Source organism: Sinocyclocheilus rhinocerous, unplaced genomic scaffold (assembly GCF_001515625.1).
Source record: "Sinocyclocheilus rhinocerous isolate Xijiao unplaced genomic scaffold, SAMN03320098_v1.1 scaffold2771, whole genome shotgun sequence".
Taxonomy (NCBI): Eukaryota; Metazoa; Chordata; class Actinopteri; order Cypriniformes; family Cyprinidae; genus Sinocyclocheilus; species Sinocyclocheilus rhinocerous.
In genome coordinates, this window is record NW_015659695.1 from 340,186 (window position 1) to 353,064 (window position 12,879).

The 12,879-nt window shown below is 37.7% G+C and overlaps 1 pseudogene; it reads right to left on the bottom strand.

The window, feature by feature from the left end:
* Positions 1–3,865: 3,865 nt before the first annotated feature.
* On the bottom strand, positions 3,866–5,838 carry LOC107724003 (uncharacterized; annotated as a pseudogene).
* Between the last annotated feature and the right edge of the window lie 7,041 nt (positions 5,839–12,879).

A 12,879-nucleotide genomic window follows, 5' to 3' on the forward strand; every position in this document is an offset into this window, starting at 1 on the left:
AGCCGGATTCAGACCCAGAGAATATTGAACAAGAGGATCACGCAAAACCTTTACACGCACGGATATTGCAAGACATATTAGAGTGGTAATGTTATTGTTGTTGTTGTTGTTTTTTTGCTAAATCACGTTTTAAAGGGGTCATATGATGCTTTTTTAAAGATCATTATTTTGTGTATTTGGTGAAACAGAATATGTTGACATGCTTTAATGTTCAAAAAACACATTATTTTTCAAATACTGTACATTATTGTAGGTCCTCTATGCCCCGCCTCTCTCAAACGCTTCGTTTTCTACAAAGCCCCCTCCTTTAACATTATAACATGAATTGCAGTGAAACTGTTATACAGTTGAATTTATTTGTACCATAGTCCAGTGTTTCCCAGGCGGCATATATATGCAAACTCATTCTTTGCCAGCAGGAGGCGCTGTTGGATTGGTAGAGATCAATGTTTCCCCGGTAACGGCTGCACACAAAGCAGCACTCCGCTAAAAAAAAAACACTGCTTTGTCAGACATTACATGCAAGATTAAATGAAAATGAAATCCAATTTTCTGAAGACAGTCGGTTTCCTTCAGAAATACAGTGATATAACAACACCCGCACTCAATTTATGGGAAACACTGTAGTCTCATAACTGAAGTGTAAATTCTGCAGATTACATCATTGTCCAGTATTGTACTGTCAGGAATTTATTATAAAAACGTTTTCATAATTGTAACATATATATTTACATACATAATTATTCAGGTGCATGTGTAATAACTTGCGAAAACTTGAGGCTACAGCAGCACTTCTTTTTCGTCGTCTCGTCTGATGCACTCAACCAAGCGTTCTAACCAGACCTCGCCCCTCTCCACCCCCCAACCATTCAAATTTACGTAGGCGGGAATTATTTTAATGATATTCTAATGGGCCGCTTTGTGACATCACAAAACCCGGAAAACAAACGCTGTAGTCCAAACGAGCCGTTCGTTGTAGTTCTTGAAAAGGGATTTTTTTAAAAAACAAAAAACCTCCCATACCTCCCTTTGGAGTGGACTTTGAGATTTGTAAGTTTGAAGATCTTTTTTATGCCCAAACATACACACTACACACTGACTAAAATTCAAAAAGTGAAAAAGCATAATAGGACCCCTTTAAAGATGGCATAGACCATGAAACTATATTTTTGTTTGCCTTCAAATGAAAGATATGGAAAGATCTAAAGTAAATTGTGTAGGGACAAATTTGAAACAAAGTAATTCAGCCTTCTGACCTAGGACTCATAAAGAATTGAACTAGTCTTATAAGACAGATTTTTTTTATAGAAATGAAAGCAGGAAAGTTAACCTGAATGTGAATGTTTTGTTTGTTAGGGGGATATATACAAATGGAAAAAAAAAAAAAAAAAAATCCTCCACCGGGAGCATCTTCTGGTAACTGATGCAGTGGAATGACAAGTGGATTGACATGAATTTGTCTAGAGATGAGGTATAGATGGCAGTAGGGTTTTTCATAGTCCAGATATGGCGGGACTAGGGTTTTTAGGCTCTAGCTTGTTGGCTGAGGATGAAGACATGAACATTCCACCACTGCCAATATTAAATAGGGACAGTTTTATTGGCAGTTAGACATTATTTGTTTTAAATATTTTTCTTGGAAAGATACATTTCCATTTTCTCCTGTATGTGATTGCATGTGTACCAGAGTATGAGCAAAGGCATTCAACACTTGGGACACTTGGCATGATAGCACCAACTCAACTAAAACCATTGGAGGACTGTGTATTTTTATTAACAGCAGGTGGACAAAGAATATTATGGTACATGAAACACATTGTTCAGCTCATTATGAACTGCTGACTGTCTCATTCAGACCATATTATCTGCCTCGAGAATTAAGACAAATAACAGTTATTTTAGTTTATGTGCCTGGACCAAATTTTGCTCTGGCTGCCAAATGCATAACTGCTAGTTACAACAGAGCGCTGTGCAATTCTGCCGGTGACCCAGTCTTCTTGCTTGGTGATTTCAATAAATGTGATGTATCCACGCTGTTGCCAAATCTTGAGCAATACATAACCTGTCCGACGAGACTGGTTAAGACTCTGGATAAATGTTTCGGTAACGTGGAAAGTGCATATGTGCCAAGGTTACATCCACCTCTGGGATGCTCGGATCACAATGTTATCCATCTGTTACCAAAATAAAGGCAGCAATTAAAGAGGAATAAGCCTGCCATCCAGCAGGTTCAGATATGGTCCAGAGACTCAATAGAGCAGTTAAGAGACTGTTTTGAGTGTACTGAATGGGACTTATTTTTTAATGATCATGATTGTTGTAGTAACTATGAATTGTTGAATGATACAATAACCTGCTATGTCAATTTATGTGTAAATTATGTTGTTCAAATAAAAATGTCAGAATCTACCCAAATAACAAGTCATGGATTAACAAAGATTTGAAACATGAAGAAAATTGCTTTCTTGCAGACTGGTCAGCAGAAAGTAAAGCAGTCAAATAAAGCAGTTAAACGTAAGATAAAAGACGCACCGAAGGAATATAAAGAGAATGTTGAGGAGAAATTCAAAATAGGAAATGCAAGAGATGCATGGGAGGGTTTGAATACAATAATGGGTAGGCAAAAGAAAATAATTCAACATTGTGAGGACTCTTACTGTTTTGCAAACGATCTTAATATTTTTTATTCAAGATTTGATAGTAATTTAAATGAGTTTACTGTTAGTAATGCAGCAGATACTAAGATTCAATCACAGACTATGACCATACAGGAGAGAGAGACTGTCACAGTGCTTCGTAAGGTTAAATTGCACAAGGCATCTGGTCCAGATGGCTTAAAGAGGAAAGTCTTGAAAGAATTTGCAGTACAACTGGGATATGTGTGTACAAAGATGTTAAAATTTTTTCTGGTCAATGCTTTTGTACCATTGGCCTGGAAGAATTCTATTGTCATCCTGGTACCCAAAATAACCCATGCAAAATTGGCTCACATCAGTTCTCTGCAAATTTATGGAATGCATAGTGTGTAAGGAATTGATTGAGAGGTTCATCGATCCACTGCAATTTGCAGTTTAGCAATTTCCGCTCTGTGACAAACAGAATGGACAATAAAGTTAAACTAACTAACTGTCTGCACTACACTGATGAACATGCCTGAACATCCACAAGACACAACGACATCCTCCACTTCCACAAGATTGCAATATCAAAATAAAAAATGACTTAAGCATTCAAGAATATACAAACTTCACTAAACTAAACTTAACTAGATGTATCCTGTCATTTTAAGTAGTGGAGCCTGTATTCAGCATGCTGTATACATGATTACCGAAAAGTTAAAGGGGGATTGAAAGATTGTGTACTTCAGTTATCTTTTGTCAAATGCATTTACATTTTGACTGTGCCAGATGCAATCAACTGAAACTCTGTTATTCTAATTGAATAGACCATTTAGTTTACACATTTACAGACAAAGGAACAGCATTCATCAGGTACTTCTTGTAAATTGCAGGATCTCCAGCAGGAGGTCCTAACAGTACCTATTGTTTGTAGCCCTTTTGTCTTCACGTATAAACTTCTGCCTCACAGACAGAACTTTGGGAGAAAATAAGATTCTTATACGGGTTAAGATACTTTAAAGGATGATACAAAACATCGCGGATGAAGAACTGTGCTACACTACAATCTTTAATATTTTTTTCTCTGCACAAGAACTTTGGTGAGGCTTACTTATTTTATGTATTAGAGTAATATAATACATTGGCAAGCCACCCTAATGAGTGCTCAGCCAAATACAGCAAAATCTAACACGTCTCCATGTGACTGAAAACTATGAACAGAGGCAAAGTGTAGTATTTTGACAGTACTACAAACCATCAACAGTAGATGAACAGTGTCCCGCCTGTATGGTCCTGTCTTCCCCACTGTCCTCCTTGCTTTCCAGAACTTTTTCTGTGGAGGTCAAAGAAAGTACAGCTTAACAATGTGATTTAACAAAAATGAATTCCTACGGTAAACACAGAAATACAATAAATAAATAAATTAAATTAATTTAAAAAATCAACACCATCATGATCTATCACAATTTCATCCAAGTTCTTGCCATGGAACTCAGCTAATCTTCCTTTTTGAAGAGCCATTAGAACTTTGCTGATCTTGGCAAGCTGCGGGGTCTTCTCAGGGAGTCGATAGAACTCACGATGGATTCTTATGTCATGTCCAAGAAAGTTTGCCAGCTGGTCTATCTCTGTGTCTGTCATATTAAGCACTGTTGAAAGGGTTGCGGCATGCTTTCACAGCCTGGTAGATGTCAGAGACTCGGAACACTTTGCACCACATGCCTTTGCAAAGCCACGGAGGCAGTCTGACCCTCGGAAATGTGTCATGGCTTCTGGTCTTGCAAACATATAGGCATTGTCTTTTAAAACCCCACAAGCCTCTCTCTGCTTAACAAGGAGTTCTAAGGCACATAGCATTTTGGAGTCAGAAGAATAGGAACTGGCTGACCACACTTTGCCCTGGTGATAACGCTTGTGAAGCGTCTGCAGAGATTTGTCCTCTGTAAAGGGCATGAGTGTGGCCACATTCCACTTTGCTTCCCTGATATTCCTCAACGCTGTAGCTGAGATCATCTCATTCCACTTATTCACATGGACTTCTTGAAACTCACTGGCATTCTTCACAAGCTGTTTGTCATATGAGAATAAGCCCTGAGCTTTTAAGAGTTTGCTTACTTTAACCAGGGATAGGTTCCCAAGCTTGTTTGCAAGTGATGGAATCATGAATTTGTCGGTTTCACTGTCATACCCACATGTACACTTGACAGTGTCTGCAGAGATTTGTCCTCTGTAAAGGGCATGAGGGTGGGCACATTCCACTTTGCTTCCCTGATATTCCTCAATTCTGTAGCTGAGATCATCTCATTCCACTTATTCACATGGACTTCTTGAAACTCACTGGCATTCTTCACAAGCTGTTTGTCATATGAGAATAAGCCCTGAGCTTTTAAGAGTTTGCTTACTTTAACCAGGGATAGGTTCCCAAGCTTGTTTGCAAGTGATGGAATCATGAACTTGTCGGTTTCACTGTCATACCCACATGTATACTTGACATGTACTTCTTTGGATTTACTCAATCTTCCATTGTTTGTAAAGAGGTGTCTCTCCTAGCATTGTGAATCAACCTTCCCAATTCTCGCATCTTCTCCCGCACACACTGTTTATTCTTTGCTGAAAGCCCAACTCTGTTTAACAATTGCTGCCCAATTTCAGTAATTACTCTGTCAATTTTTATTATATCTGTGATTGGATCAGGATTCATGGCACTGATTACTCCCCACAGTTGTTTGGTCATGTTTGAAGGCGCAGGCCCTGTGTAGGTACACTTGGACTGAACGCTGTTTCTTCCTGGTTTGGGAAGGACTGATCGAGCTTTAAGTCTATATGTCGCCACAGGACCTTTCTTGAAAAAAGTCCTTGACAGTATGCACAATGCATGAAATCTTCTCCCTGCACTTTTTTTTACGTGGTCATTTAAATGGCACTAGTCCCCCCTTTCCTGACTCCATAACAGCAGAATTGTGAGCATAGTTTCCCCTGTTGCGAATTTAATCCAGCTGATTTTTTTCCTAGCCACATCAGATTTATTTGCATGTGAACTTTCTAGATGTCTTGCCATCTTAGCATAAGGTTTAGTGCAATACAAGCAGTAATGTCTCTTGTTGTACACTCTAGCACCATCTGTTTTTTGGTATGCACTAACAACTACGCCGTCCGTTGTGTTCTGACTTGAACTGGGTTCTTCTCCTGTTCCAGATGCTTCAGATGCAAGGCTGTGCATTTTGTCTGATGTTGTTGTGCCACAGTCATAGGAGCTCACTGAACCATCAAGAAGCTGACATTTTGTCTGGTTTAGTGTATAAATAATAATAATAATAATAATAATAAAAACACCAGACAAGCCCCAAAATATGTTCGAAAAACACTAAAACATGGCGAAGAATGACAGTAGACTTAAATCTTCAGTAATGAACGCGAATGTACCTGTTGAGAGGAGACTTGGTTTGACCAGAAGTCTCTGACTGGAGAGAAGGATCAGAGTCACCTGCTGCTCTGCTATTAGCAGCAATGCTGGTCATCTGTAAAAGACAAGATTTATAATGACAAGATTTTACGACATGGAAATACATTAGACAAATCTGAAGTAGATACTGCATGACTTAAGAAAAAAAGAAAAAAAACACTTCTTCATTTTACATTAATCATTGGCCTACTTAAATCCGTAATTAAAAATATGAAAACATAAGAAAGGATAATTACAAGTATTACAATATATCACCATAAATTAGTGTCTTATTTACTATAGTATAGGATATATAGTATAGAAATATAGCTTTGGTGCAACCTGACTTCTTACCACCATGTTTTCCCTCTCCACTTGAACTCAAACATAAAAGCAGCACAGGACGCATGGCAACATTTACTTCACCTCTGCAGTTCTGCATCATTTACCATATCTCCGCTGTACTCAACAACAAAATCACCTTTGCAAAAGGAGCCCTTTGCAAATAGACCACGTGCAAAATACAGCAAAAACATAAAATATATGTTTAAATAAATAACAGGAAAACCTATTGATTCAAACATTATCAATTAGTCTATGGTAATAAATGCTACAACAAACAACAACAACAAAAACTTTTGCAGGTAAAATGCCAATAGAATGACAATTACACACACACACACAAACACACACACACACACACACACACACAAACACACACACACACACAAAAGACATCAATAATTGGTTAATAATTTAAGGGGGCTGATTCGTGGTGGCATTTCAAACTGATAGAAAAAAAGGTAACACTTTAGAATAGGGAACACTTATTCACTATTAACTACGACTTTTCCCTCAATAAATTCTTGCTTTTCTGCTTATTAATAGGTAGTAAGGTAGTTGTTAAGTTTAGGTATTGGGTAGGATTAGGGTTGTAGAATAAGATCATGTAGAATAAGGCATTAATTTGTGCTTAATTAGTACTAATAAATGGCTAATATTCTAGCAATATGCATGCTAATAAGCAACTAGTTAAGAGACCCTAAAAAAAATGTGTGAATTAAATTACACTGTGAAAACAAGGAGACATGCAGAGTCAAACTAGTATGTTCAATAAGAAGATAAAGTCATTGTAATGTGGTATTACATTGCAATTCATTACGAAAATTGACCATGGTTTTACTACAAATAAAAACAAAAAACCATGGTTACTATAGTTAATGTACAAATGGTAATCAGTACGCAAAAAAAAAAAAAGCATGGTTACTACACTTTTCCTATAGTAAAACCATAGTTGATTTTCGTAATGTATGAATGCTACACAAGACATCAGAACTAAAGGTTAGTTAAATAGCTGGCACATTGCTAGCCTTGAGGGCATCAATTTACTATTTTTATTTTAATCTAGTCTCTCACAAAATCAAAATCTGTTAATCACAGGTAGCCTTGAGCAATTATATAACTACTGATTTATACTATAACATTTCTTTAATATACAATATAAAATCACACCCCTCCCTCTTCCAGAACTAACACGAACTAGACAGAAACAAACTTAATATTAACGAATCGCTCCATTAGCGATCAGACAGGCTAAAGATTTGACGACACTTTTTAGTACTTTTTAGACACTTTTTTTACTTTTCGCATCAGCGTCACGTCAGCGTAATTACAGCTGCAGACTCGCGCGAGTATTCACACCGGAAGCGTTTGTGCAGCGGCTCCAAAGCTACATATTTCTTTACAAATACAACTATAAATTTGTTTTTAGAAGTTGGTCAGTTATAAACTTGAAAGTTTGTTAACATGGGGATTCAGAATTTAACCCGGGGATTCACATGTAAATTGTAAACAACAAAAACAGCTGCAATCGTGTTGTTTCAGTCATACTTCGATATAGAACGTGCTGTTTTTATTTATTAATTTTTTTTTATAATACACCATACTTTCACCCAAACTGATTAATTAAAAATTTAAATGGGTAAATATTCTATACATATTTTTGATTCCTTTATTTACTTTTCTGACATACTCCAATTCTTGTTAAAACACACTAGACATGCTTATTCTGTGCATTTTTAGCACTTTTAATGTGAAAATCTGATTTATTTTGTCTGTCAAAAGTGTGCTGTCACTTTGAGCGTGACGCGACTCTCCTGCTCCCGGTGTGAATGCACTCATTTGTTAACATGCACACCCAACAAAAATATGTGCCGCTCACGCTTGCGGTGTGAAACCGGCCTTCGCCTCAACAGTTAATTAGTGCTAACTAGTTAGCCTGCAACCTATTTAGATCTAATTAACCTAATTGGATTAATACATATGTGCTGGGTGTGGAAGTGGGTGGTAGCAACCATGTTTGAAAAATGTGTGTGTGTGGAGAGGTGAGCGCATTACCAACAACTGAGCACCCCCTACACACACACACACACACACACACACACACACAGGAATCTTTTCTCTCTCTATCGGGGTTGTTCTATAAAAAGAAATGCAGTGTTTCACTCCCTCTGGTGCCCATTACAGACACGAGCTGCCATTAATCACACACACTAAAGCCTTTTACACACACACACACACACACACTAGATCTGACATGTCATTTATACTGTCTTGCCGTACTGTGTTCTCACAAATGTATTGAGATAAATGAGAGATAGAGCAGTGAGAAAATCACATGCGATCGTGTTCACACTCACACGTTTAAACCTGCACTTCTTCCGCTGTATCAGTGAAGCCCAAAATATCATCATTAGTCAGAACTGTACTCGTTAAAATAGGGAAACCTTTTGAACACCCATCAAATCGATCAAATTAAATTAATTAAGTGTGAGCTGACCGTGCTCGAGTGCTGCTTAAAGAGTGTTTCACTGTTTAGATGTAACCTCACCCATTTGTAGATACACTCATTTTAATAAGGCATAATCCATAATAACGCTTCCTCCAGTGAAAAATCTGCTGTTGTCTCTCACATCAAAATCCAGCCACATATTTGTTTAGAGCTGTTTAAACGCTGCTTGATCTGTGCAGATTTCTCTCCTGATTCAGACCAGAACACTTTTTCACTGGAGGAAGCGTTCTTATGGATTATGGACTCATATTTTAGTTAAAAGTGTCTTAATGCTGGATGTGTTTCAGCTTTTGTCTTCTCCAGATGTTAACTGATGGACTGGAGTGCTGTGGATTACTTGTGGATTATTGTGATGTTTTTATCAGCTGTTTGGACTCTCATTCTGACGGCACCCATTCACTGCAGAGCATCCATTGCTGAGACACTGATGCAATGCTGCATTTCTACAAATCTTTTTGGAAAAAAAAAAAAAAATTATATGTATTATTATTATTATTATTTTTGTTTTTTTCATTGACAGAGAGGAAATATACAAACTAACCAGCCAATTTTTCTCAGGGCCTCAGTATTATCTATTAACGATTTATTGGCTACAGTCCTTGATGAAATTCAGAACAACATCACGACTGTGAGTGTGACAGCGCTTAAATGTAACGTCTTAATTAAAATCTGATCTAGAAATGCAGAAGGGTTTGTTTGAGGGTTTATGGTTAGAGCAAATATCAGCTCATATGAAACCAGTGAACTCTATGACATTTCCTCACTAATATAGTAAAACTAAAAAAAATGTGTGGAAGTGGATGAGTTATTTCTCCCCTGTGACTGTGAGAACAGAGCAATGACAGAATCATTAGTTATGAGGGGAAAGAAATTAATAGGCCTGACTGTGACTTTGTGACTGTATGTGTGTGTGTGTGTGTTTGTGAGTGTGTTCAGGTTTAATTTTCTTGTATGTCTGTGAAGTTTATCATTAACTGATTGTTTTGCAAAACACTTGAAATATATTATTTTTTATACTTATAATCAATGACTGTAAGTCCATAGTTATATTCAACCACATATTTTATTAAATGTGCAATGCTTCATGGGATTGTAGTTCATAATTAGGGTGATCATTCTCTTTTTTATGTCTGGGCTGGGATTTCTAAATTGACAAAAAATGTCTGGGATTGGCTTTGTTTTCATGCTTGCTGAAGGTAATGACTGAGAAGTAGTTTGACCAATAGCGTGCAGCCATTGTGCATAATCGACCAATCATGGCGCACGAGGCAGCATAATTAAGTCAGTTCAGTTTCTGAACAGTCTTCATTAGTGAGTGCACAGATGATGCTGTAAATGTGGCCTAGATAGGCAGCACACTAGAATTTGAACAGTTAGTGAACGAGAGCGAGTGACACATTACTACACATTACATCAGTCTCAGGTTGTTGGTGGTTTGGATTTGTAATGATTCTGGACTCATTTATTCCACGTCGACTTGAAGATTATTTAAAGGGATCGTTCACTCTGTCATCATTATGTCTTCACAAACACGCATGCTGATGTTTTTTAATTAAAATCCCGTCATCATTACACACAAATATTTGAATGTAGACAAAGCTTGCCAACATGAACAGATTTCATTAATGTATTTCACATTTACTGGCAACAGAAATAACAGACTTCAATAATCTTTCCTGCCGATCACATTTGACTCTTTTATCATATTATAGTTCTATGGCAATATTAATTAATTTGTGCAGCTTCACTGCCCCAAAACACACACACTGGACAATAAATGAGACATTAAGCTGAATGTTGTCAGTTAATTCACATTAAAGATTGTTAGAAATGATTTATTACACACACAAAAAACATGTCGTAAACTACACCGACACACACATTTGAAACACAACACATTCAGAGGAGTGAATGAAGTCAGTAAGAGAATAAAACAACAGCCAGAAGCTGCAGGGTTTGTTCCTCCTCAGAAAGACCCGTATAAGAGCCAAATCCCGAGGGAGAGGAAACAATGTCGCTCCCGCTGATCCGTAACGACTAATTACCAACCGCAGCAGACTGGATTCAATTTACTCGCTCCTCACCGATGCTGCTTTACAAGCGTTGCTTTCTCAGAGACACACGATGAGCGTCAGCTCACCTCTCTTTCTCTGTTTCTCTACACTCACTTTATCAAGCTGCTGCCGTCTGGAAAGCTGATTCTTACACGTCACTCAGGATTTCAGCCTCCTATCAGCTGGAGAAAGACTTCAGTGATGATCAGATCAAGATGAATGTTTCTCTCCTGACATGAGCGTTCAGGAGTCACGTCCTCTTCTTGTGCTTTACAGTTCACTATAAAAGGTGAATCCCTGGTGCAGAAATCAAAACCAGAGACACACTGTAAAAAAGCCAACTTTCGAAAAGTCCTCCCGATAAACATTAAACAGTGAGTCGATATTTTCATTGGAAGTGTTCATGCATTATACTAAGTTGATTCAACAAATTAAAAGTACATGAACATTGTGCACATCTTGTCAAGTTTTGAGAGAAGATTGTCAGTGGTACAACTGGGAAAGGGATTTTATTTTAATAATCGTTTGATGGAAAAATCGCATGGTGTTCATTAAATGTAATATTGTGTAACTGATTTTGTGCACTTTTGGGTGCTTCATACATTACTTAAAGTGTTGAGTTATGCTTGTCTATGGGGGGAAAAAAACGAGAAATGCATTCAAATAAATAGCTAAAATACGATAAAATCACATGAATATCTTAGTGTATTAGTTTTGCTCATACGTCTTGACAAAACGGACAATAAACTGTATTCTGACATTGATCTCTAGACTATATTACGTACATATAGTTAGCTATCTGAAATATTTTAGCTAACTAAAAAAATGGGAGAAACTGATAAAAAAAAGTTGTTTCTAAGCGAAGTAGTCCTGTTACGGACTACATTTCCCATCATCCATTGCACTGATTGCACACAGCTGTAACCAATCACACACACACTAGATTACACTCACTCAGATCCTTCTCAAACTGCCGAGTATAGTTTGCGTATATCGCTCTCCTAGTGGTAGCACATTACGGAGCCAGTTTTCTGTCCTAGTTTCCAATTCTTGTTCCTAGTTCTAGTCTTAGTTTAGTCACGTCGTGTTGCCTGATTGCCTGTTTCTTGATCTCCTGCCTGTATTCTCTTGTTTTGTCGTTTGGACTCTGTTTGCCCTTTGCCTGGAATATTGCATGTTTTGGATTACCCGTTTGCGTCGCCCTCTGGATTACGTTTGCTGTCGTTTGACCCACGCCTGTATATGGATTACTCTTTGTCTTGCCTTGTATATATCGGTTTGCTGGTGACTGACCCAAGCCTGTTTTGACCATGTTTGAAAATAAAGCTTTGCAGATGGATCCGCACGTCTCTCGTCTCATTCGCCCCGTTACAAGTCTATTGAAGAAAGAAAAATATTGAACAGGAAGAAAAGCAATGCAACTATTGTCGATTATCAAATTCTGACACAGAGGACCTGGTAAAGAATTATAGGTGTCATCATGGACAAGGTCATAAAGGAACAAATTGGCCTTTTCAGATTGTGTCTGCTCATTCAGGACACAAGGTGCTTTAAAATCACATTTGTCGCACAGGTTTTTTTGTGCCTGCTCTGAATCAGTACGTGAAGGGGCCAGTCCTTTGTGTATGTGCTGATAATTTAGGAGCTCATAGCTTGGCAGGCTTTCAAGAAAGCGTCAATTCTGACAATCTGTGCAGATTTTGTTTGATCAGTAAGCATGAAGTCAAGTCTGGTCAGGTTGAGATCAGCGATTTCAAATTAAGAACTGTATAAGAACACAATAATTTTGTCCAGGATGTGCAGACAGGTGGAAGTTTGCAAAATGTCAGTGGTGTGAAGGAGGAATGTGTGCTAAGCAAGCACTCGTCTTTCTTTCATCCTGTCACTGGTTTCCCTCCTGATGCATTACATGAT